Source organism: Ambystoma mexicanum, chromosome 1q (assembly GCF_040938575.1).
Source record: "Ambystoma mexicanum isolate Mex_15411 chromosome 1q, UKY_AmexF1_1, whole genome shotgun sequence".
In the NCBI taxonomy this organism is placed as follows: Eukaryota; Metazoa; Chordata; class Amphibia; order Caudata; family Ambystomatidae; genus Ambystoma; species Ambystoma mexicanum.
The window spans coordinates 472815549-472840463 of NC_090922.1; the positions used below are offsets into that span (position 1 = coordinate 472815549).

General features: G+C 50.3%; 1 pseudogene; it reads right to left on the minus strand.

The window, feature by feature from the left end:
* LOC138521531 (interferon-inducible GTPase 5-like) overlaps positions 1 to 24915 on the minus strand; it is a 132913-nt pseudogene that overhangs the window by 24233 nt on the left and 83765 nt on the right.

Below are 24915 nucleotides of genomic sequence, written 5' to 3' on the forward strand. Positions count from 1 at the left end.
TGCCAGAAGTCATCAAAGGTCTCCAGCAGTCTTAGCCTCATCTGCCAAGCCTTTAAGGAGCCGACAGCAAGTTTCATCTTCAGAGGACCTCTACAGTCAGAGAAATCATCGACCAAAGGAGAGCACCGCGAAGAGCCAAACTTCTGCAATTCAGAAAGACTTTGGTTGCCTTCTTCTTGCAGACTCAACATCCCACTAGCTCCTTCTTCCAATGGGGGTCCATCCTTGGAGGGAATCGCCAAGTGAAACCGAGACACTCCGCCACTTCGCCTAACAAAGCACCAAAGGTACTATGACGAGGACGAGCCTCTTCTAGCCTCAGGAGTCCTCCAGGGGTCCCAGATTCATTGTGCATCCTGTTCTCCTGTGGCCTCTCAGGTGCTTTGGGGGTTGTAGAACCTTTTAAAAGAAAGCAGAGGGTTATTGAACATTATTGGACTCAGCTGTAAAAGACAAGATAAATGACTCCCTAACTTTTCCATTACATGTTGCCCAGGTGGGGGATCCTCTCACAGAATTGTAAATCTAGTCTAAAGAAAGCATTCTGCCATGGTGCATAACTAACCTGCCTTTCTTCCCTATTATATGCTGATAACTACACTACAAACAATGGAAACTATTGCAAATGGTAAGTTGACTAGGATGAGCTTAGAGGCTATTAATGTTACGCTCACCTGGTCTCTGCGGAGACGTTGGGGGACGGTTGCAGCCCTCCCTGAACTTGAATCACCCCCTTCAGGCCTCTCCCTCAGTAGAAAAGCTGTGAGCGGTTGTACGTGATGATACTGCTCCTGTGAATTATGGAAGATAAGCTCTCCGTCCTGCTACTTCTGGCAGGGGCGCGTTGAATGGGAGCTAGTTCAGTCCAGCTGCGACTATGCTTCTCCTTATGATTGGTAAGTCTTTCTTGAGCTCTTGTGATGCTGGTCGTTCTGTTTAATGTCTTTATATGTTGCTCCTATTTATGCCCGCAATAATGTCTCCCTTCTGTTTTCTTCCTTTAGATGGAAATGCGGCCTCAATGCAGCTGTGAGACGGAAGACGCGGCCGGGTGGAAGATGGATGCTACCGCAATGTTCGACAGCAGGTAAGTGATGGTTTAAGGAAAAGCGTGAAGTATTGTGAAGCGCAACCTTAAACTGACTGTTTTTTCGATGTCTAACCTTGTCTGCTATTTTTCCTTGCAGGAGCGCGTCGTGCTGCGGTGCCAAGATGAAGATTTCGCCGTTCGGGAAAGTGTAAAGATGAATACTTGGTTCGCCGAAGAGATGTACAGGTAAGAACAGCTTCCCCCAGTTGGTAAGTATGCTGGCAGGAAGCAGGATATCCAGGAAGTTGGATCTTCAAAGGTAAGTCTGACCTCAGGCGACCGTGAGCGTTACGCTTCTTGCAAGTGCAGAATAACGCGAAGCGTCTGTCTTGAGGATCGGGGCAGCTTATATAGCTGAGATCGTGGGCACGCTCCTAGAGAGTGAGCATGTGCGAAGGCAATCCATTAACAGCCACACCCAAGAATACACTTGGGGCTGCTTAATGGATGGAATGTTCAAGGTTAATGCATCCTGCTTAATGGGTGGAATGTTCAAGGTTAATGCATCTGAAGTGCTGTCCATAATAAAAGCTTTTTGGTGTTAAATGAATATTCTTGTTTACTTTTGTTCATGAGCCTGGCACCAAAGGCGCCAGGACAGTGTCCACCCAGGTCTCCTGTGCATGCAACCCCTGCATGCCTGTGCCCCTGACTTCATGACCATGACAATCAAGAGTGCTTGTGAAGTGAGAGAAGTAGATTTTGTAGATAGGTCTAGGGCAGAGCTTATTGCTGCCCCTGTGGATTTCTAGGCAGATTGTGACAAACATGATGTAACTGGGGGAGGCTCTGATGGTGTCCTTACCCCTGTTCAAGTCACAGATGTTGACACTGGGATTGCCACCTCTACTGTCACATCTATTCCAAAACACATCATTACTTCTTCAGGCAGAGCCCTTGAACTTTAGTTATTAATTAAGGATGGAATTGGCCTTTGAATACACAAAGTTAGAGACTGAAGTTGAGTTGAAGAGGGAAGAGTTGGCACAAGTAATACACAAAGACAGATCTCAAACTCAAAGACAGATATACTGAATGTCAGAGAATCCAGCTACAGAAAGATAAAGTCGAAACTTTAGCCAACCCAGTTGAGAGTGTCAGGTCTCCTGCAACCAAGTTTATGAAAGATTTGGTTGGTGTGTATGTGGAGGGTTCTGATATCTTCCAATAGATATAAGCATTTGAAATGGCTTGTGGTATCCATGATGTTGGCCATAGAGATTGTCATGACCCGGCGAAATTGCCCCTTCTGGACCTCATGGTCATTGTCACGAAGGGCTTGTACTCCTTGTTCCTCCCAACATGGCCATACCAAGCTACGTGCTATGCACTAGCTTTCACGTCGTGGCACGTACTATAAATTGGTCACGCCCCTGCGGGTCCGTGCGTCTCAACGCTATCTTCGGTAGTGACTCGACGTGTGCTTACTCTCTACTTTAGTTCCCTTTGATCCTCTTACTTCCTTCCTTGCCTTTTATCCTGTTCCTGGATTTTCCCCCGTACTTACTCGTTCATCGCTATCCTGGATACCCTGGAACCACAAACTTCCCGGAACGCTGAACGCGTCCTGCAACCTGACGAGGCTCGGGTGAGCCTATTCAAGACCCGAACGATCCACAGGAAGAATCCTGCGGCCGAACAAGGGAGATCCCGATCACAGGTGAGACGGAGGGAGATTTACGACAGAGATTGGGCAAAGTGTTTCTTAAGTAGAGTACCTCAGACTGGTTATGACTGTATTCTGAAACTGAGTGTGGAAGAAAGAGGCCAGTATGAGTGCATGAAAGCTGATTTGATTGGCAAGTTTGGCAAGACATGTCTTGGTTTGATTGGGTGTGTGCTGCACATATGAATATGATGGGGTGGGTTGATGGTTACAAAGCCAAGTCTTTTGTTGAACTGTCACACCTCTTGTTTTTTTTAACACGTTTCTGAGGCTTGTTCACCAGAGCTGCATCAGTACATTGCTGAACAGAATATTTAGGATCCCTTTAAGTTGGCTGGTAAGTGGGTCTCCCACAGGGTGTCCCTTTAGGACCCCACTGGGAAGGAAAAGGACAAAGAAAAGGGACCACTCAGAAGGCTGAGGAGTCCAAGAAGAAACCACATCTGAATATGCCTAACACTCTCCCTCTAAGATCCAAACATCTAGTGGGGATAAGTCTCATAGGGGTGGGAGAAAGAGTAGTGGTGCTACTGCTGCAAAGCAGGCACCTGTGGATCCAATACAGTTCCCCGCATTCCTGGCATCTGTTGGGACTGTGGGGCCTTGGACTTTCCAAAAAGGTGATCCCAAGTGCAAAGGTACTTGGTGTCCAGGCTGTCAGCCTGACCTACCCTTACTCTATGCCTGAGGCGTAGGCCACTGTCCTCCCCTCCTCTCCGGGAATAACCTTTGGCACACCTGTAGATATTTCCTTAGTGTCCCTTGGGGCCTGGGACCAGTACTCAGAAGTACTGGCCACTATCCCACAGAACACTAGAAGATTTCTAAGAGGTGTCCTCATTAATGGCCAGCTTTCCACTGGTTTTAGAGACCCTGGGGATAGCATGACAGTGGTGGACAGGACCCTACTCAGGCCAGAGGACTATGTAGGTGCTCCTCTGAGAACCACTAGGTTAGCTGGTGGGACTCCCAAAATGTCTCCTGTAGCCCTAGTCACCATTCAGATTGATGATAAGACAGCAAAGCTCCCTATCCTGGTTCAGGGCAATGTGCCTGCCAAAACATTTTTGGGTAATGACTTGGTAGAGATGGGGTTAATTTCAGACTACTGCTCCAGTCACTAGGTCACAGGTCCAACAGGGTCTGACTTACAGTCAGCTCAAGCCAAAGGGGAGACCAAAGGCTAAAGAGGAAAAGTAAGAAAGGCCCCCTCTGTGAAGGGGGCTTCTGCTCTTCCAGCTGTTTTAGCAACGCCCACGGTGATCCCAGCTCCTGCGGGACTAGGCCCAGTGGAGACCCTTGACTCTATTCCACAGGGAGAAGAGCCGGAGGACCCCGCTCGGGGAGTGCTACTCAAGGCAGAAGATCACCCTGAACGTCAATACCTGCTGGCTGAAGGTGGGCCCTCTAGTGGGGATTTATGTAAGGGTCAAAGAGAGTGCCACTCTCTTGAGGGTCTAAGAAAACAGGTCCAGGCCCAGGCACAAGGTGAAGTGCCTTGGTCATTTAAGATTTATTGGGAGGGTGAGCTCCTTTACAGTGAGCCCAATCAGCCTGAACCAGGTGCAGTCAAGAGGTTGGTTGTACCCCAGGTACACAGGCCCTTCCTTTTGCAGTTGGCACATGAGGTGCCCTTAGCTGGTCATCTTGGCACAATGAAAACCAAGCAAAGGCTCTCAGCCCACTTTTATTGGTCCAGGATGGGAGTAGAAGTGAAAGCTCAATGCAAGACCTGTCCCAATTGTCAGTTGTCTTGCAAGACTGGAGGCAGTGGCATTGCCCCACTGCAGCCTTTGCCAGTGGTTGGCCCACCGATTGAGAGGGTGGGCATCAACATTGTTGGTCCCTTAGATCCTTCCACATCAGGTGGACACAGGTTCATCCTGGTAGATCATGCCACCAGGTACCCTGAGGCTATACCCCTGCCCTGAGGACCATAACAGCCAAGGTGGTTGCCAGGGCACTCCTGGGCATTTTCACCAGAGTTGGTTTCCCTAAAGACGACATCTCTGAACGAGGAACCAATTTCATTTCTAGTTATATGCAAGCTACGTGGAAGGAAATGTGGTGTAATTTATAGGTTCTCCATCTGTCATGGCCACAGGCCCCATAACACAAAAACCATAACATCTAGTGATGGGGGCAAAGAGTCACTGGACTCACTTATGTTTGTTTGGGACCTATAAACACAGGGGCCCTGGCTGGACTCAGTCCTGGTGCCTTTGGTGCCAGGCTCATATAGAGATGTGAGCGGGAACACTTTATTTCAGTGCAGGAGTGCTTTTACTTTATTTTAGTGCAGGAGTGCTTTTATTTTACAAGAACTTTCCAGGAGCTGAAAGCCTTTATTCCAGAGTACAGCCTCATGTGTTGACTCATCAAGTGTGGCTCCATAGGCCTGGTCTTCATGTGCTGACTCATCGGGTGTGGCAGGGTGTGGCAGGCAGGCTGAACCTGGTGGGCGTGGCTTCAGAAGCTCAGCTATATAAACTGCTCTATCCTTAAGGCCGGTGCTTCGCGTTACTGTGCACTCGCCTGCAACGTGACGTTCACCGCTGCTTGGACCAGTTTACTTAACTTTGAAACCAGACGTTCTCCTGCATACTCACCTCCAGGAAACCGATGCTTCATCGCTTCATCTGCAGACTCATCTCCTGACATCCAGTGATCTTGATCCCGGTGCCGCAGCACCGCACACTGCATCCAAACTTGGAGCCTGTGAAGAAGAAGAAAGACAAGGTTAGAACATCCGTCCTGGGGCCGCGCCGCATTTGAACCCTGCGCGCCCCCTAGTTAACAATTTACCAGCTATTGTACCGCTGCAGCTTTGTTCCTCATTCCCTACGGCTGTTGCCTCAAGCTCCGCAGCTTCTGCCGGGCTGGCAACATCATCTGCAAGGGAAGAAATCAAAAGAGCAAACATCAAAACAGAACGGACAGCAATACAAGGCAACAAACTTTACAATACAACAAAAACAGATGAGGAAAGACAAAGGCAAACAAGAACACTTACCTGAAGTATAGTGGCTTAGTCGCAGCAGGACTGGACCACCACGTGCAAGGGACCAGTGAAGGAACTCGGTCCAGATCATACAAGTGCCCCTGCCAGAAGCAGCAGGATGGAGTGCTTGCCAAAACAAATCAACAGGTGAGCTTTCCAGGCACAGCGCATCTCACAGGTACCACGGTTTGGGAGAAGGGGTCTGGAAGGGGATCAGGCGCACAAGCTGGCATACTCACTCCACTTATTCTCCATGCAGGAGCAGTCCTGAGCAGCATCACATATTACCACCAGTCACCACATAAGCGCACAGGGCGAGGATGGCCCAGAGCTACCTTACCCCTGGGAGGGCTACAATCGTGCCCCAATGCCTCCGCAGAGACCAGGTGAACATAACAGAACGCGAAGCTTCTTCGAATCTCTGCCTGGGCGTTATGAAAACTTCTAAAACGGGCCAGTTGGCCAGATTACTGGGAGAGTTACGGGCTGAAGTTCATGCCTCAAGACAGGGAACCAATGCCCTAAGGAGGGATCTAATTGTGAACCGGGAGCAGACAGATGAACCAACAAGGCAAATGCTCCAGGCACAGGCAGGCCAGGTCCCACTGCCGGGGTATGCCCCTCCTGCCGCGCCTCCACAGCCCACGCCAGTACAGGTGGTTCTCCCACAGGGGGTTCCTCTGGCCCCACCAGAACGCTTCACAGGCGATCCGAATAAGTATGCCATCTTTATGAATCAATGTTGCCTACATTTCTTGTGCAGAACTGGGGCATTCCCCAACAATCAAGCGAGAGTGGCATTTGTACTCTCATATTTGGGAGGTAGTGCAGCTGAAACCAGGATGATCCTTTGCTTCCTTTGCTTCGAGACTTTGGAGGTTTCCAGCATGAAATGGAGAAACTATTTGCACGGCATACTCAAGAGAGGGCTCTGGACAATGAACTGTTATCACTACGGCAGGGTAATCAAGACCTACTAACATATATCGCTTCATTCAATCATCTGATAGCACAAACTAACTGGCCAGAGGAGAAAAGAACTATGCTCTTTTACAGGGGCTTGCGAGGGGAACTTAAGGACGTATTAGCCCAAGTAGTTAATCCCCCGGAAAGATGTGCTGAATACATCGACCTGACAGTGCAGCTCGATCACAGATTGCAGGATCGGAAGATTGATCGGGCCAAGGCCGAGGGGCGGTCAGTCTACGTGCGACCCCGTGAGAATCAAAACAAATCACAAGATCAGTCCGAGCCAATGCAAATTGGAGGCTTGCGGAGCCCACTCACCAAGGCAGAAAGGGAGAAAAGGAGACAGCAGCAACTTTGTTTTTACTGTGGTAAGGCAGGTCACTATATCCGAGAATGCCCGGTAAACCACCCAGGAAAGCAGTTGGAGCAACTGACTAGGATGAAGAAGAACAAGACTTAGGAAACTCCAACGCCCGGCAAGTGTAGGGGTCCACTTGTTGAGCGGTGAAAAGGAACCTATACAGACCTCATATCTAGTCAAGCCTGTGCTCCGGTAAACCACAAGCAACCGTCGAAAATACATGCCTTGGAGGCATGCATTGACAGTGGTTGTGAGAAATTACATGGACCAAGATCTGGCTACCCGGATAGGCCTTTCTCTCCGACAAAAGCAGGTTTTGGAAAATGTCACAGCAGTTGATGGATCTCAGCTATCATCCAGCCCAGTGACGCATTACACTGAGAAGGTCACGCTTCTATGTCAGGACGTTCACCAAGAGGACATCGATCTCATCGGTGCTCCTCAGTTTCCAGATGATATTGGGAATGCCCTGGCTGGAGACCCACAAACCCAGGATTGACTGACGTAAACGAGTTCTGACCTTTCCCCAAGACTGTGCTGACACCTATTATAGAAAGGGATTCTCATTAAAAGGTCTTACCAACCCAGGTTCGTCGAAGAAAGAAACCATACTGGGCCTCACCAGTTTACTACCACCTGAATACCTAGATTACCAAGATGTCTTTCAAAAAGAGCAACCGAACACCCTACCTCCGCACAGACCGTATGACTGCCAAATTGATCTGGTACCTGGAATTCAAGTTCCCTGCAGCCAGATTTATGCCCTAACAGAACAAGAAAATCAGCATCTAAAAACCTACCTCGATCAGTATCTGGCAAATGGCTTCATTCGTCCGTCCAAGTCCCCTGCATCCTCGTCCATCTTTTTTGTGCCTAAAAAGGAGGGAGACCTGAGAACTTGCAACGACTACAGAGCACTTAATCAGATCACAGTAAAACACTGGTACCCGTTACCGCTTATCCCTGAGCTGTTGGATCAAGTCAAAAAAGCTCAGATATATACAAAACTAGACTTACGAGGGGCCTACCATCTAGTAAGAGTCAAAAAAGGGGACATGTGGAAGCCGGCCTTTTGCAAGAAATATGGCCTTTATGAATATCAGGTTATGCCCTTTGGACTATGTAATGCCCCGGCGGCGTTCCAATTTTTCATGAATGATGTGCTCCGCGAACCCGTGGACTTTTGCGCTCTTTTCTATATTGATGACATTCTTATTTATTCGACCACCAAGGAGGACCACATCAACCATGTCCGGGCAGTTTTGGAGAAACTGTGGCAACACCGGCAATATGCCAAATTGGAGAAATGCTTCTTTCATTTGACGGACGTAGATTTCCTTGGCTTTATTCTCACACCACGGGTCATACTCATGGACACTTGCAAGGTAGACACTATCCTTAACTGGCCCTCACCGACATCCATAAAGGGAGTACAGAGTGTACTCGGGTTCGCCAACTTTTATCGCCGGTTCATTCCCAGGTTCTCCCAGATCATCCACCCAATCACCTTTTTACTACGGAAAAATAAACAATTTAATTGGTCCGCAGAGGCAGAGAAAGCCTTCCAGGAGCTAAAACAAGCATTTACCACAGCACCAATTCTACAGCATCCTCGACCAGAACTACCATACATGGTCAAAACTGATGCTTCCAACATAGCAATGGGTATAGTTCTGTCACAATGAGACCCCAAAACAGGTCAGTTGCATCCCGTGGCATTCTGGTCTTGCAAGTTTTCAGCCCCTGAATTGAATTATGCAATCACTGATAAAGAACTGCTAGCAATTAAGGCAGAGTTCAGAGCCTGGAGACATTGGGTTTCATTTCGAGTATGGAGGCAGCCATGGTGCTATTAGCGCCATGGCTGCCTCCATACCGTGCTCCAATACCGGGTTCCTGTAATTCCTTCTTGCAGGAACCCATCCCCATTCCCATTTAAGCCCCCATAGTGCTCAATGGGAATGAGGAGGGAGGTAATAATGGGCACATTACAAATGGCCCGTTATTACCTCCCTCTTCCCCTCGCGGGACCCGGAAAGGATGCCTGGTTTTACCAGGTGTCCTTTCAGGGTCCCGCAAAGGGAACCTCGTAATTGCGCATCCGGTAATGAAGGGTGCCGGTCCCGTACCGGCACCCTTCATTACGGGAGCGCAGGCCTCGTAATGAGGCCCACTATCTTCTTGGAGCTAGACATACAGTCACCGTCGTCACAGATCATCGCAATCTACAATATCTGAAGACAGCTAAAGCGCAATCATCACGCCAACTCCGCTGGGCTCTCTTCTTTGCGGAATACGACTTCGTCATCACCTATAGACCCGGAGTACACAATGCAAAAGTGGACGCCCTGCCTCGCATGAGTGAGGGAGAAGAGGCATCCACTACACCAGACCGAGTGGCCATCATCCCTGAAGGATGAATCCAAGGTATGATTGCCGCAACCACCACACTAGACAACTCAAAATCTGACCTACAACACTTGATGAGTCCATCAGCGCAACAGGAATGGCTAGGGAAGGGTACCGGTATACGATCGTGGACAACCTACCATACTACCAAGGACGATTGTACATCCCAGATAAGAAATTACAGAATCAAATCATTGCAAACTATCACGATTCATTAGTAGAAGGGCTTCCGGGAATAGCCAAAACCCAAGCTAAAATAAAGAAAATTATTGGTGGCCAACTTGGCAAAAGGACATTGTCCAGTTCAGCGCAACCTGTGGCACCTGTGCACAACACAAGTCCCAGAAACAAAGTCCCACAGGTCTGCTACGTCCTTTAGAAGTACCCCCAGCACCTTGGCATAAGCTATCAATGGATTTTATTACAGACCTTCCATCCTCTAACGGATACAATACCATCTTAGCGGTCGTAGATCTGTTTGTCATGATTCCTGCCCCTCATATCCCGAGCCCTCCAAGATGTCAGGTTGGAGCCAGGCCACGATCACCTACATGGCCCTCAAGGGCCTATCCATCCCTCCAAAGACCCACTTGGAGTCAGACTTGGCGCTTGTGGCACCAGACTCACGCACTCCCATAGGATAACATTGGGGATTGGACTTGTAGTGCATTGATGGGGAGAAGATGGATGCCCCCACATATTTCGGTTCCCAGAACTGCATGTGCGTCTAGTCTTTTGGGTGTGGTTCAGCCCAGAGACACCTGGGATACCCAGAGACTATTTAAGCCACGCCCAGGCTGAGAAACATGCTTTGTGTTATTTGCACCGGCAGCGTGAAACTAACCGTGTTCGGATTGGTCTCCAGTAGGCCTGCATCTTTCTTCTGCGCTCAGCTCCTGCAAGAACAAGAACACCGTTAGGAACAGCCTTACCTTGCGGCGCTTCTGTCCATCATTCATCGCTTCTTCTGTTCTGCAGGCATCTTCGGCGGTGTCATTCCCATCCCGGCACGCCGCTTCCTAAGGAAAAGGGAAAAGAACAGAAAAAAGGCATTAGTAAGCATTCAGCAGATCTTCGCTTATTTTTAAAGACTGTATGAGCTTCAAACGCTTACCTGAATCCCAGCCGCTCCGGGGGAACTCTGTCTCCGGAACTTCTCATCCATCTGCAAGAGGGAAAAGACATTCCAGGTTAGCGTGGAAACATCTAGAGGCGCTGCATACCGCGCTTACTCACTGCATTCTTCTTCATAACCAGCATCCACGCTGAAAACGTTGCGGCACCTAAAAGACACAGAAAAAGAACTCAGTTCAATACAAATACGAAAGGGTCGCATTGTGCTCTCACTCACCTTCAGCGCTACTCATCTCAGCAGCACATCGCCATCCCCGGACGCCGCCCATCATCTAAGGAAGGAACGGAACAAAGTTAGAGAACTGTTCAAAAGACTTATTATACTTACCTGTCGGACTCTTGCCAGTGAAGTAACTAGGCAGCAACAAGCCTGCATCAATCAATGCGCCCCTGCACTGAAAGCAGGACGGAGAGCACACTTTCCAAGAAAACAAGGTGAGCTGTGGATCAAAGGGAAGGGTTGGACCCCGGGGAAGAAGGGGTTCAAGCACAAAGAGACAATAGGGAGTTAAACTCTACCAATCCTGTGTTTCAGGCCCAGTCCAGTCGAGTAGACTCCTGGGAAGGGTTCGAGGTCGTAAGAGGTCAGAACAGGCTGAGTGACGTCCCTGTGGATACCAGGTGAGCGTTACAGAACACAAAGACTCACATCAAAATCCACCTGTGCGTCATGGAAACGTCAGAAACCAACCAGTTAGCCAACATGTTGGGGCAGCTACGTTCCGAAGTACATGCAGCCAGGTAGGAGACCAACACCCTGAGGAGAGAACTGATAGTAGCCAAAGAACGCACTGATGATTTAAGCCGGCAACTTCTCCAGTCACAAGCAGGGCATGCACCATTGCCGGGAAGCGTGCCCTCGATGCCAGCACCATCAGCCAATCCCGTTCAGACAACCCTTCCTGGGGCAGTTCCCTTGGCCCCGCCCAAACGATTTACAGGGATCCCAAGAGGTTTGCAACGTTCATGAACCAGTGCCGCCTGCACTTCCTTTGTAGACCAGGGGACTTTCCGAATGACCAATCACGGGTCGCTTTTGTGCTATCCTACATCCTACATGAGAGGTAGCGCCGCGTACTGGTCTGTACCCTTTGTAGCCCAAGACGATCCTTTGTTGCATGACTTCAGGGGCTTTCAGCAGGAGATGGAAAAGCTGTTCGCCCGTCGTACTCATGGGCAGGCATAAGACAACGAACTATTAACATACATAGCCATGTTCAATAGACTCGTAGTTGAAGCAGAAGGGCCAGCGGAGAAGAGAACCACGTTATTTCATCAGGGGTTTGCGGGGGGAGCTCAAGGATGTTCTCACACAAGTAGTGAACCCCCCGAAAGACTGCTCAGAATTCATTGACCTTGTTGTTCAACTGGATCATAGGTTGCAGGACCGAAGAGCAGATCGAACCAGACCGGACCCTCGCCCAATATATGTGCGTTCAAAGGACAATATTGCCCGCACAACGGAAGGTTCAGGAGAACCAATGCAAATCGGGGGGTCAGATTCCCTTGACTAAAGCGGAAAGGGATAAAAGGAGACAGCAGCAGTTATGTCTGTACTGTGGAAGGTCAGGTCATTTCCTTAAAGAGTGCCCTGTGAAGCCACCGAGGAGGGCGGTAGGGGCCACGGACAAGGAAGATACCATCAAGGAATCAGAAAACTCCCAGCCAGGCAAGTGTAGGGGTCCACTTGTCGAGCGAAGAAAGTGAACTACAGACCTCCCATTTTGCACTATCTGTGGTCTTGATCAATCACCAACAACCATCTCGGATGCACGCAGTAAGAGCGTACATTGACAGTGAAGCCGTTGGGAATTACATCGACCAGGATCTTGCGGCATAGATGGGGCTTCCGTTATGCCCTAAATCAACCACCGACACTGTTACCACTGTCGACGGCACGGAAATAGCTTCTGGTCCAGTATCCCAATGCACTGCAGCTTTAACCCTTCTGTGCCAGGATGGACACCAAGAATCTATCGTTTTCAACCTCATTAAGGCACCACAGTTCCAGTTGATTTTGGGAATGGCATGGTTGGTAGCTCACAATCCTCGAATCGATTGGCGAGCAAAAGAATTAGCCTTTCCCGAGACTTGCGCCCACACATGTTATCGCCAAGAGAAACAACCAATAAACACCAGAACCTCCACGCTTGCGACTGTGGCAATCGGTACACTACCAAGTGATGCCAGGACTTTCAAGATGTCTTTCAGAAAGAACAGGCTAATACCCTGCCACTGCATAGACCATACGATTGCCAAATCGACCTGATACCCGGCGCACAAATTCCTTGTGGGCGAATTTACGCACTCGCGGAACCAGAAAACCAGCACCTGAAGGCCTATCTTGACCAATACCTGGCCAACGGGTTCATCCGTCCCTCGAAGTCTGCAGCAGCCAGTCCTCTATTCTTCGTACCGAAAAAGGAGGGGGACTTGAGAACGTGCATCGACTATCGCGCACTGAACCAGATTACCGTAAAAAAACACTACCCCCTGCCACTGATCCCTGAATTGCTTGATCAAGTCAAAGATGCCCAAATCTACACAAAACTAGACCTGAGGGGGGCATATGACCTTGTTCGCGTAAAACAGGGGGACGAATGGAAAACCGCTTTTCGCACCAAATACGGCTTGTACGAATATCAAGTAATGCCCTTTGGCCTTTGCAACACGCCTGCAGCATTTCAATACTTCATACTGTCCTACGGGAATTGATTGATGTCTGTGCTCTAGTGTACATCGACGATATTCTAGTATATTCCGCATCAAAGCAGGACCACGTTAAACACGTCCGATCCGTATTGGAGAAACTCTGTCAACACCAACTCTACACCAAGCTCAAAAAGTACTCATTCCATGTCTCTGAGGTGGAATTCCTGGGCTTTATTCTCAGCCCGAATGGAATCCGAATGGATGTACACAAGGTAGATGCTATCCTGAACTGGCCATCCCCAAATTCATTCAGGGGGGTTCAAAGTATGCTGGGTTGTGCAAACTTCTACCGCTGGTTCATCCCAGGATTTTCGCAAATCGTGCATCTTATCACGTCATTGCTAAGGAAAAGCAACAAAAAGTTCCAGTGGGCAACAGAAGCCGAGGAAGCTTTCCAGGAACTCAAAGCAAGATTCACATCTGCCCCAGTCTTACGCCACCCTCGCCCTGATCTCCCATAACTGGTGGAAACGGACGCCTCGAGCATGGCTATGGGAGCCGTCCTCTCACAAAAGGACCCCGAAACGGGCCAGTTACACCCTGTTGCCTTCTGGTCGCGTAAATTCACACCCCCTGAACTCAATTACGCCATCACAGACAAAGAACTCCTGGCCATTAAGTCAGCCTTTAAGGCATGGCGGCACTACCTCTTGGGCGCCAGACACACAATCACCGTAATAACTGACCACCGGAAACTCCAGTACCTGAAAACGGCAAAGGCCCAATCCTCACGACAACTACGTTGGGCTCTTTGTTTTGCTGAATATGACTACGTGATTACATTTTCGACCAGGGGTGAAAAACAGGAAGGCCGATGCCCTTTCCCATCTGGGGGTGGAAGAGCAAGGGTATCAGACCCCTGACCCAATAGCAATCATCCCGAGTGACAAGCTCCTAGGAATCACAGCAACCATAACTCAGAACGAATTACATGAAGAAATCCAAAACCTGATGCGTCCGGAGCAATTACAAGCGTGGAGTGCACAAGGAGAATATTACATGATAAAAGATCAGTTGCCCTACTTCAGGAATCGTTTATTCTTACCAAACCAAGAACTACGAGAACAAGTCATGTCCAGTTATCATGATTCCTTGATCGAGGGCCACCCTGGAATCGCTAAAACCCTAGCCAAGGTAAAACGAAATTATTGGTGGCCCACCTGGCGTAAAGACATTATCCAATTCATCCTATCGTGTGGAGTGTGTGCTCAAAACAAGTCATCCAAGCAGAAACCGGCTGGGCTATTACAACCAGTGGAAATACCACCAGCACCCTGGCACACGTTGTCCCTCGATTTTATTACTGACTTACCACCCAGTCAAGGATTTAACACCATTCTTGTGGTCGTGGACCTATTTTCAAAAATGGCACATTTCATTCCTCTTACGGGGCTCCCAAATGCTTCCACTCTGGCAAAGGTATTTCTTGAAGGCATCGTACGGCTCCATGGGTTTCCTTCAGTTTTAGTCTCAGACTGAGGTACTCAATTTGTATCTAACTTCTGGAGAAAATGCTGCTTTATGGCCCAGATCGACATCCGGCTATCCACCAGTCACCATCCCCAAACGGATGGTCAAACTGAGATGACAAATCAGACGCTCGAGCAGTTTCTGCGTTGCATGTTACACCAAGCTGAAGGAAGCTGGTTCGACCTATTATGGATAGCTGAATATGCTTATAATAATTCCCTACACACTAGCACTGGGCAGACGCCCTTTTATGCCATGTATGGCAGACACCCACGTACTTCTAAGTTGGACGTTCCTACAACCCTGGAAATGCCAGCAGTCAAAACCTTGCACATGACCATTTCTCAAACCTTTAAAAGGGCAGCTGAACACCTTCTTCAAGCTAAGTATCGCCAAAAGAAGTTTACTGATCAACACCAAGCAAAGGCCCCCAACTACCAAGTGGGAGACAAAGTCTGGCTGGCGTCTAAACACGTGCCCATTAAAGGAACCCGAACTTTCCGTCCAAGATACCTGGGTCCATTCACCATCACCTCCATGATAAATCCTGTGGCGGTCAGACTAGCTTTGCCGTCAAACATGCAGATTCATCCTGTGTTCCACGTGTCTCTCCTTAAACCTGTTCAACCTGGGACCCGGGTAGCAACGCCACCGCAGCCAGTAGTAGTCGCCGGGGAGCCAGAATTCGAAGTCAAGGACATCATGGATTCAAAGTACATCAGATCCAAATTACACTACTTAGTAGACTGGAAGGGGTATGGTTCACAAGACAGGACATGGGAGCCTTGCGAGTACATTCATGCACCTCGCTTGCTTAGACGATTTCATCAAAACCATCCAAACAAACCAGGACCAGACAGAAGAGCCACCTTGAGAGGGGCCTTGGGGGGGGAGTGCTGTCATGATTCCTGCCCCTCATGTCCCCAGCCCTCCAAGATGTCAGGCTGAAGCCAGGCCACGATCACCTACATGGCCCTCAAGGGCCTCTCCATCCCTCCAAAGACCCACTTGGAGACAGACTTGGCACTTGTGGCACCAGACTCACTCACCCCCATAGGTTAACATTGGGGATTGGACTTGTAGTGCATTGATGGGGACAAGATGGATGCCCCCACATATTTCGGTTCCCAGAACTGCATGTGCAGTCTAGTCTTTTGGGTGTGGTTCAGCCTGGGATACCCAGAGACTATTTAAGCCACGCCCAGGCTGAGAAACATGCTTTGTGTTTTCTGCACCTGCAGCGTGTCACTCACCGTGTTTGGATCGGTCTCCAGTAGGCCTGCATCATTCTTCTGCGCTCAGCTCCTGCAAGAACAAGAACACCGTTAGGAACAGCCTTACCTTGCGGCGCTTCTGTCCATCATTCATCGCTTCTTCTGTTCTGCAGGCATCTTCGGCGGTGTCATTCCCATCCCGGCACGCCGCTTCCTAAGGAAAAGGGAAAAGAACAGAAAAAAGGCATTAGTAAGCATTCAGCAGATCTTCGCTTATTTTTAAAGACTGTATGAGCTTCAAACGCTTACCTGAATCCCACCCGCTCTGGGGGAACTCTGTCTCCGGAACTTCTCATCCATCTGCAAGAGGGAAAAGACATTCCAGGTTAGCGTGGAAACATCTAGAGGCGCCGCATACCGCGCTTACTCACCGCATTCTTCTTCATAACCGGCATCCACGCTGAAAACGTTGCGGCACCTAAAAGACACAGAAAAAGAACTCCGTTCAATACAAATACGAAAGGGTCGCATCGCGCTCTCACTCACCTTCAGCGCTACTCATCTCAGCAGCACGTCGCCATCCCCGGACGCCGGCCATCATCTAAGGAAGGAAAGGAACGGAGATAGAGAACTGTTCAAAAGACTCATTATACTTACCTTTCGGACTCTTGCCAGTGAAGTAACTAGGCAGCAACGAGCCTGCATCAATCAACACGCCCCTGCGCTGAAATCAGGATGGAGAGCACACTTTCCAAGAAAACAAGCTGAGCTGTGGATCAAAGGGAAAGGTTGGATCCCAGGGAAGAAGGGGTTCAAGCTCAAAGAGACAATAGGGAGTTAAACTCTACCAATCCTGTGTTTCAGGCCCAGTCTCCAGTCGAGTAGACTCCTGGGAAGGGTTTGAGGTCGTAAGAGGTCAGAACAGGCTGAGTGACGTCCCCGTGGATACCAGGTGAGCGTTACACTGTTTTCCAAAATGGCCCACTTTGTTCCCCTGAAAGGTCTCCCATTCTGGCTACTGTGTTTTTGGAACAGATTGTCCGGCTGCATGGGTTCCCATCAATATTGATATCAGACCGAGGAACTCAGTTTGCCTCTGCATTCTGGAAAAGGTGTTGTAAAATTGACAAAATCGACTTACGGTTATCTACAAGCCATCACCCCCAAACCGACGGCCAGACCGAACAGGCTAACCAGACCCTCGAGCAATACATAAGGTGTTTGCTGCAACAAACCGAAGATACCTGGAAGGACATACTTTGGTTACCAGAATACATATATGACAACTCCATTCACACCAGTATGGGACAAAGCCCATTCTACATAGTGTACGGTCAACATCCACGGACATCTGTTTTCGACCCACTCAAATCATTAGAAATGCCCGCTGTAACAACCTTACACAAAACCATCACCCAGGTTTTTAAGGAAGCAGCAGAGCATCTTGCCAGAGCCAAAGAAAAACAGAAGCAGTTTGCGGACCGACACTGAAGGGAAGATCCCAACTACCAAGTCGAAGACAAGGTTTGGTTAGCATCCAAAAACATCCCCCTGAAAGAACCACAGGCGTTCAAGGCTGTGATGAACCCTGCGGCCATGAAATTTGAATTACCGGCCCACATGCGGATCCACCCGGTGTTTCATGTCTTCCTCCTAAAACCATTGAGACCAGGTACGCAGATCGATACTCCACCGGATCCCGAAATAGTTGAAGGAGAACCAGAATACGAAGTTAAAGGGATCATAGACTCTAAGATGGTCCGGTCCAAGTTATACTACCTTATAGACTGGAAAGGTTATGGACCCCAAAATCGGACCTGGGAACCCAGTGAGCATGTCCACGCTCCACGATTAATCAGGCAGTTCCACCGCAATAACCCCACTAAAGCAGAGCCAGTGGGGAAACCACCCATGAGAGGGGCCTTGAGGGGGAGTGCTGTCATGGCCACAGGCCCCAGAACAGAAAAACCACACCATCTAGTGATGAGGCCAATGGGTCACTTGACTCACTTATGTCCCTTTGGGGCCTATAAACACAGGGGCCCTGGCTCATATAGAGATGTGAGCAGGAACACTTTATTTCAGTGCAGGAGTGCTTTTACTTTATTTCAGTGCAAGAGTGCTTTTATTTTACAAGAACTTTCCAGGAGCTAAAAGCCTTTATTCCAGAGAACATCCTCATGTGCTGACCCATCGGGTGCGGCTCCCTAGGCCTGGTCTTCATGTGGTGATGCATCGGGTGTGGCAGGGTGTGGCAGGCAGGATGAACCTGGTGGGCGTGGTTTCAGAAGCTCAGCTATATAAGCTGCTCCATCCTTAAGTCTGGTGCTTCGCGTTACTGTGCACTCGCGTGCAACGTGACGCTCACCGCCACTTGGACCAGTTTACTTAACTTTCAAGCCAGGCGTTCTCCTGCATATTCACCTCCAGGATACCGGTGCTTCATCGCTTCATCTGCAGACTCATCTCCTGACATCCAGTGATCTTGATCCCGGTGCCGCAGTACTGCACTTCCGCATCCACGAACTCGGACGCTGTGAAGAAGAAGAAGAAGAAAGACAAGGTTAGAACATCCGTCCTAGGGCCGCGCCGCATTTGAACCCCGCGCGCCCTCTTGTTAACCACTTACCAGCTATTGGACCGCTGCAGCTTTGTTCCTCATTCCCTACGGCTGTCACCTCGAGCTCCGCAGCTTCTGACGGGCCGGCAACATCACCTGCAAGGGAAGAAAGCAAAATAGCAAACATCAAAAGTGGAACGGACAGCAATACAAGACAATGAACTTTACAATACAACAAAAACCGATGAGGAAAGACAAAAGCAAACAGGAACACTTACCTGAAGTATAGTGGCTTAGTCGCAGCAGCACTGGACTACCACGTGCAAGGGACCAGTGAAGGAACTCGGTCCAGATCATATAAGCGCCCCTGCCAGAAGCAGCAGGCCGGAGTGATCGCCAAAACTAATCAACAGATGAGCTTTCCAGGGACAGCGCATCCCACGGGTACCACGGTTTGGGAGAAGGGGTCTGAAAGGGGATCAGGTGCACAAGCTGGCATACTCAAGCCCCCTATTCTCCAAGCAGGAGCAGTCCCGAGCAGCATCACCTATTACCACCAGTCACTACATAAGCGCAGAGGGCGAAATCTGACCCGAGCGAACTCACCCCCGGGAGGGCTGCAATCGTGCCCCAATGCCTCCGCAGAGACCAGGTGAGCGTACCACCATCTCCTACCATCTTCAGATAAATGGTCTGGTTGAGAGATTTAATAAGACTCTCAAGGGCATTTGGGTGCTTTGGAAGAGCCCCTAAGGAGGAAATGGGATCTCCTCCTACCATGCCTGATGTTTGCCTACAGAGAGGTGCCTCAATAGGGTGTTGGTTTCAGCCCCTTTGAGCTCCTCTTTGGACATCCAGTGAGGGGGCCCATCCCTTAGTACGAGAAGGTTTGGAAGCCACCCCTCCAGGACCTACCAAGCAAGTGGTGGACTATGTTTTAGGCCTCAGAAGGAGGATGGCACAGATGATGGGCCAGACAATAGCCAATCTTAGGGCAAACCAAGAACTGAACAAGTACTGGCATGATCTTAAGCCTCACAAGTGAATTGGACTCCTGGTCAGGAGAGCCTTGTTATGGAGTCTTCCAAGCCTCAAGCTTTGGCAGATAGGTGGACTGGACCCTTCAGGATAATCTCCAAGATGTGTGAAGTCAACTATCTGGTGGACATGGGTATTCCTGGGTTTGCCCCTCATGCCTTCCATGTCAACAAGCTCAAGTCAACAGGCTCAAGCCTTTCCACAGGAGAGGAGAAGTCTCATCCCTCTTGCTAGCTTCCGAGCAAGAGGATGAGTGGGAGCCCCTTATTGATTTTCTACATAGCAACCCTCAGGATGGCTCAGTGGAGGGAATCATTCTCTCTCCATATCTGACACCAGAGAAGCAGAAGACCTTCAGGGCTTTGCTCCAGCAGTATGCCCCTCTGTTCTCACGGACACAAGGCATCTCCCATGATGTAAGCATGTTATTGACACTGGTGACAGTGTACCTGTCGAAAACAGATGCTACAGAATGTCAGACACTGTTAAAAACCACATCCAGGCAGAGGTTGCCAAGATGTTGGACATGGGTGTCGTACCCTCAACCAGTCCCTGGTCCAGCATAGTGGTCCTTGTCCCTAAGGCAAGTTCCCAGGCAGGTACCAGGCATTGGAGGCACTGTATGGTCTACAGAGGAGTCAATGCAGCCGCCAAGACAGAGGCACACCCATTGCCTGGGGCTGATGAGCTTGTGGACAAGATAGGTGCTGCCAAGTGTGTGAGCACCTTTGACCTCACATCAGGCTATTGGAAAAGAGCTCTGACTGACCAGACCAAGGAGAAACAGCTTTCTCAACACCAGAAGGGCTCTACCAGTTTACGGTTATGTCTTTTGGATTGAAGAATGCCCCTACCACCTTCCAAAGATTAATCAATAATGCTCTCAGTGGGCTGGATGCCTTCTATGTGGCCTACCTAGACGACTTTGCTGTCTACAGTTCCACCTGGGAAGAGCATTTGGCTCACTTGGATAAGGTGTTTCAGGCCATCAAAAGGGCCAACCTCACTATTAAGGCAACCAAGTGTTACTGAAAGGTTACCTACCTTGGTCATGAGGTAGAAGGAGGTAGGAGGGGGTCAAATCCAACCTATCCCTAGTAAAGTACAATCTGTACAGGACTGGGAGACTCACTCTACTCAAAACCAGGTGAGATCTTTTTGGTGCCTCACTGGGTATTACAGAAACTTCATGGCAGACAATGGCACCATAGCTGCCCCTCTGACAGCTCTGACATCTCCCAAACAGCCTAAGAAGGTTCATTGGAGTGAACACTGTCAGAGGGCCTTTGATGGCTTGAAGGAAAATATGTGCAGGGCACCTGTCTTGTGTGCCCCTGACTACAGAAAACTCTTTATCGTGCAAACTGATGTCTGTGACACTGGAATTGGAGCTGTCTTGTCTCAGACAACAAAGGGAGAGAACACCCCATAATTTTCATTAGTAGGTACCTCGAGGGCAGGGAACTTAGGTGGGCAACTGTTGAAAAGGAGTGTTTTAGTATAATTTTGGCACTTAGGCGTTTTAGACCTTACCTTACAGGGGCTGCCTTTAAGGTCCAAACTGACCATAAGCCCTTAAAGTGGCTTATGCAGATGAAGGGTGAAAACCCCAAACCGCTCAGGTGGTCCATTAGCCTGCAAGGGATAGACTTCACCATTGAGCATAGGCCAGGGAAGAGTCATGATAATGGAGATGGCATTTCCAGATGGTATGTTGACCGTCTGGATGAGGGTAACAATCTTGTGGGAGATCAGTTATCCTAACCTCAGTTTTGGGGGTCGGTGGGGCATATGTGATGCTGGAAATGCCTTATGGAGGGAGATAGCCTCCTGTCCTTGTCCTACCACTTCTGGGTGTGTGTTTCCTCTATGTTTTCTGCCACTGAGGTCCAGCCTGGAGTTCTGGCAGTACAGCTCTTCATTTTTCCTTTTGGTTAACACCATCCATGGGATACCCTTATGGCAACCATGGGTTGCAGTACACCCTTATGTGTGTTTTTGGGCATCTTTGTGTTGCCCACAGAGCAGGATATGGGCTGGTGGCAGCTACATGCTGACTTGGACATGGCTCCGAGTGTCCTCCATGTTTGGGACACCCAGGCCCTACCATAGGAATCTGTGGCCTCTTGGTTTCTATTGCCTTCGACCTTGTCTCCTAAAGTCCTGGCCCTGTCTCTGTTCCCTTCCTCCTGAGCGGCTGTTGTGTGGAAACACCATTTATGTCTCTGTTCCCTTTCCCCCTGACTGGCAGTTGGGTGGAAATACCATATATGGCTCTGGGCCTGCCTCCTGTCAGACTGACTGGAGCCTTCCCAGTGGTTGTGTGTTGTGGGTAGACCCTTGGGGTGGGACGTGTATGAATGGAGTTGGGAGTCAACTCACATTCTTTGTTACGAGTGTCTGAAGGAAGTGAATGGCCTGAATGCCTGTGAGTCTGATTAGCTCCCTGCATGCATGAATGCCCTTCTGTGTGATTGGCTGACTGAGCCTGGTTCAGCCAGAGTGAAGGAGGAACAGATGTGTATATCCGGGGACCTCTCACTTACCGATTTGTTCAGAAGCTGAAGTCGAAGCTGAAGCACGAAGAAGCTGTTCCTTGAAGCCCAGCTGGAGGAGAAGTCTGTTGCTACAATTTCTTCAATGTAATCCAAAAGCTGTCGTGTCTACCACGTACTTATCCAGAGAGGACCTGCAAAGGAGACCTCTACCCCAGCTACGAGGGACCATTGTGTAAAGGTGCTGCTCTTCATCGAAGTACCCTGGAAGCCAGTCCTGTGAGTCTGCCATCCGGAGAAGGGGTCTTCGTAAGTCCTGAAGAGGAGTGGCCGGACATCTCGAGTCTGAGAAGTCCATTGGTGTCACCCAGGGTACGGAGGATCATTTCATGACCGCTGGAAGCCGTTGCAGTCTACCTCCCAGAAGAGGGGGTACCCTGGCATAGTGCTGCTGGACACCCGGAGCTGTGAACGTTTTTTTCTTTATTTTTTATTTGTTTTTAGTGCATACACACCTTTACACATTTTTTACATATAATTCTTAAAACTAAGACCGCTTACATCAGAGTTACATTTAAAACCATATTACAAACACCCTTTCAAATATAAACTTTTACACATCACTTCTACTTCTTTTACATGATAGAATAGTCTTAATTATTATCATAAAACATAAGACTTTGGGGCGTGGCTTGGCGCCATGGTGAACGGTCGAGTCCGGTGAGAGCTCCCGGCCGCGACCGAATATTACCTAAAATGCCCCAGTAAACAGCTAGACTAGGCGAAGGAAAGCGTTCCCTGCAAAGCCCGGAGGCTCGGGCTGCTCGTGCCTTAATTTCAGCAGTTCAAAGTGGGGATTGGATTGTGTCGAGCCCATCCTCTCCCGGTAGGAGACTCCGAGGTGCGCGGCGAGCCAAGATGGCGGACAGCGGCCCGACATAACGAAGCACCTCCGAAGAACGAGAGGAGTTGGAACTAAGGAAGCCTCCCCCTCCGAAGCACACAATCGTGGACCCTCCCGGAGGAGCCTGACTGGGGGCACTGCCTGCACCCCCCCGATAGCGGAGACGTGAGCCGAACCCGGCCCGAGGATCATCGGGGTGGAATCTCCCCTCCGCCGGAGTTCCCGAGAACGGGGGTACAGGCCCCGCTGAGCCCCGCGACACCCGCGGCCACCCGCCCCTCGGGGAGCTGCCGGGGGGAGCGGATTCGGGCGAGGGGCCCGCTCGATACTCCGCCGAACGCGGAAATAAGTTGGAGTCCTTCCCCCTCCCCGGCCCGAGGGTCCCGAGAGTCCCGCGGCGGACCAGAATCTCCCGCCACCCGCCGCCCCCGCTGCTGTTGGCCGTTGTTGGGGGCCCCGGGGGTGCAGCGGGCGGCCGGGGGGCCGATTTCTCCCTGCAACTTCCCCGGACGAACTCTGCGACTCCCCCCCCCCCCAGAGACGCGGGTCCCGGCTTTCCGCCGGCCTTCCTCCGGCCTCCCTCCGGAGGCTTGCCTGCACTCCTTCCGCCCCGGACCTGCGCGGAGCGGCGCGGCGGGCGGAGAGCCCAGCCAACCCCATCAGGCACAAGGGAAAAGAAGGTGGCCCCCCCCCATTCGGCGGCCTGGCGGGTTCGAGGCGGGAAGACCCCTGCAGCCCTGAACTGTTGAGAAGAGACTGAAAGGCTCAGCCGCCGTCCTCCCGGGGGTGTGGAGCCTGAGGAACGTTCCTAGAGGGAAGGTAAGGCGGCACCTGCCGCAACTGCGGGGCTCTCCTCGCCCCTCCGGCCTGCCCTAGCACCCCAGGGATGACCGAACTGGCCACCTAGACGCGGCCCCTCAGGGGTTTGGCCCCGAGACTCGATCTGGCTGGCCTGTAGAGGGGGCGTGGGAGGGGCCCGGAGAGAGACCCAGGTGCTCCATAACAGTCACTCTGCCCCCGAGTGGATCGGGCCCCGGTGCATCCCACAAGAAACAATGTCCAGAAACCCAAAAGTGACCAAACAAACAGACATTGCGACATTGCTGTCCACTAACATGGGTGAAAAGAACAAGAAAGGAGACCGCAGCGACATGGGGGGAACCGCCCAAGAACCCAACGGGGGGTCCACAGCCCAAGCGGTGACCAAAGCTGACCTACAGGAGCTCCTCTCTGCCATAACCAAGGAATACCAGAAAGGGACAGAGGAACTGAAAGACAGAATTGCGTCCCTGGATGGGAGAGTGGGCGAGATCGAAACCAGAACAACAGAAATAGAAACCACCCTGTGCGAACAGAACTTTGAGATCGGGGAGGGGGCCGATAGACTCTCCGCACTCGAGGCTAGATGCGAATCCCTTGAGAACAAACAAGAAGAGGCTGAAAACAGGTCTAGACGTAACAATATCCGCCTGAGGGGAATCCCGAGTTCGGTCTCCGACGAGGAGCTCAACTCTTATGTCAACGACTTATTTCGCTTCATCACAACGCTCCCAGACGGAGCCCCCCTGGAACTGGATAGGGTCCACAGAGTCAGAGCTAGACAAAACGCAAATCTGGCGCCTGATGTCTTAGCAAGAATCCACTTCTATAGAGTAAAGGAGGAAATCATGCGAGAAGCCAGAAGTTCTGCCCGAATTCTCTTTCGAGACGCCGAAATATCCCTATACCAGGACCTAGCGACGACCACCCTCACGAAAAGGAAGGCTCTTAAGCCACTAACCGAGTGGCTGCGCGAACGGAAAACAACATACCGCTGGGGCTTTCCCACCTCTTTACTCTTCACTTGGGAAGGCAGATCTTGGTCTATCCCTTCCCCCAAAGAGGCGGAGAGG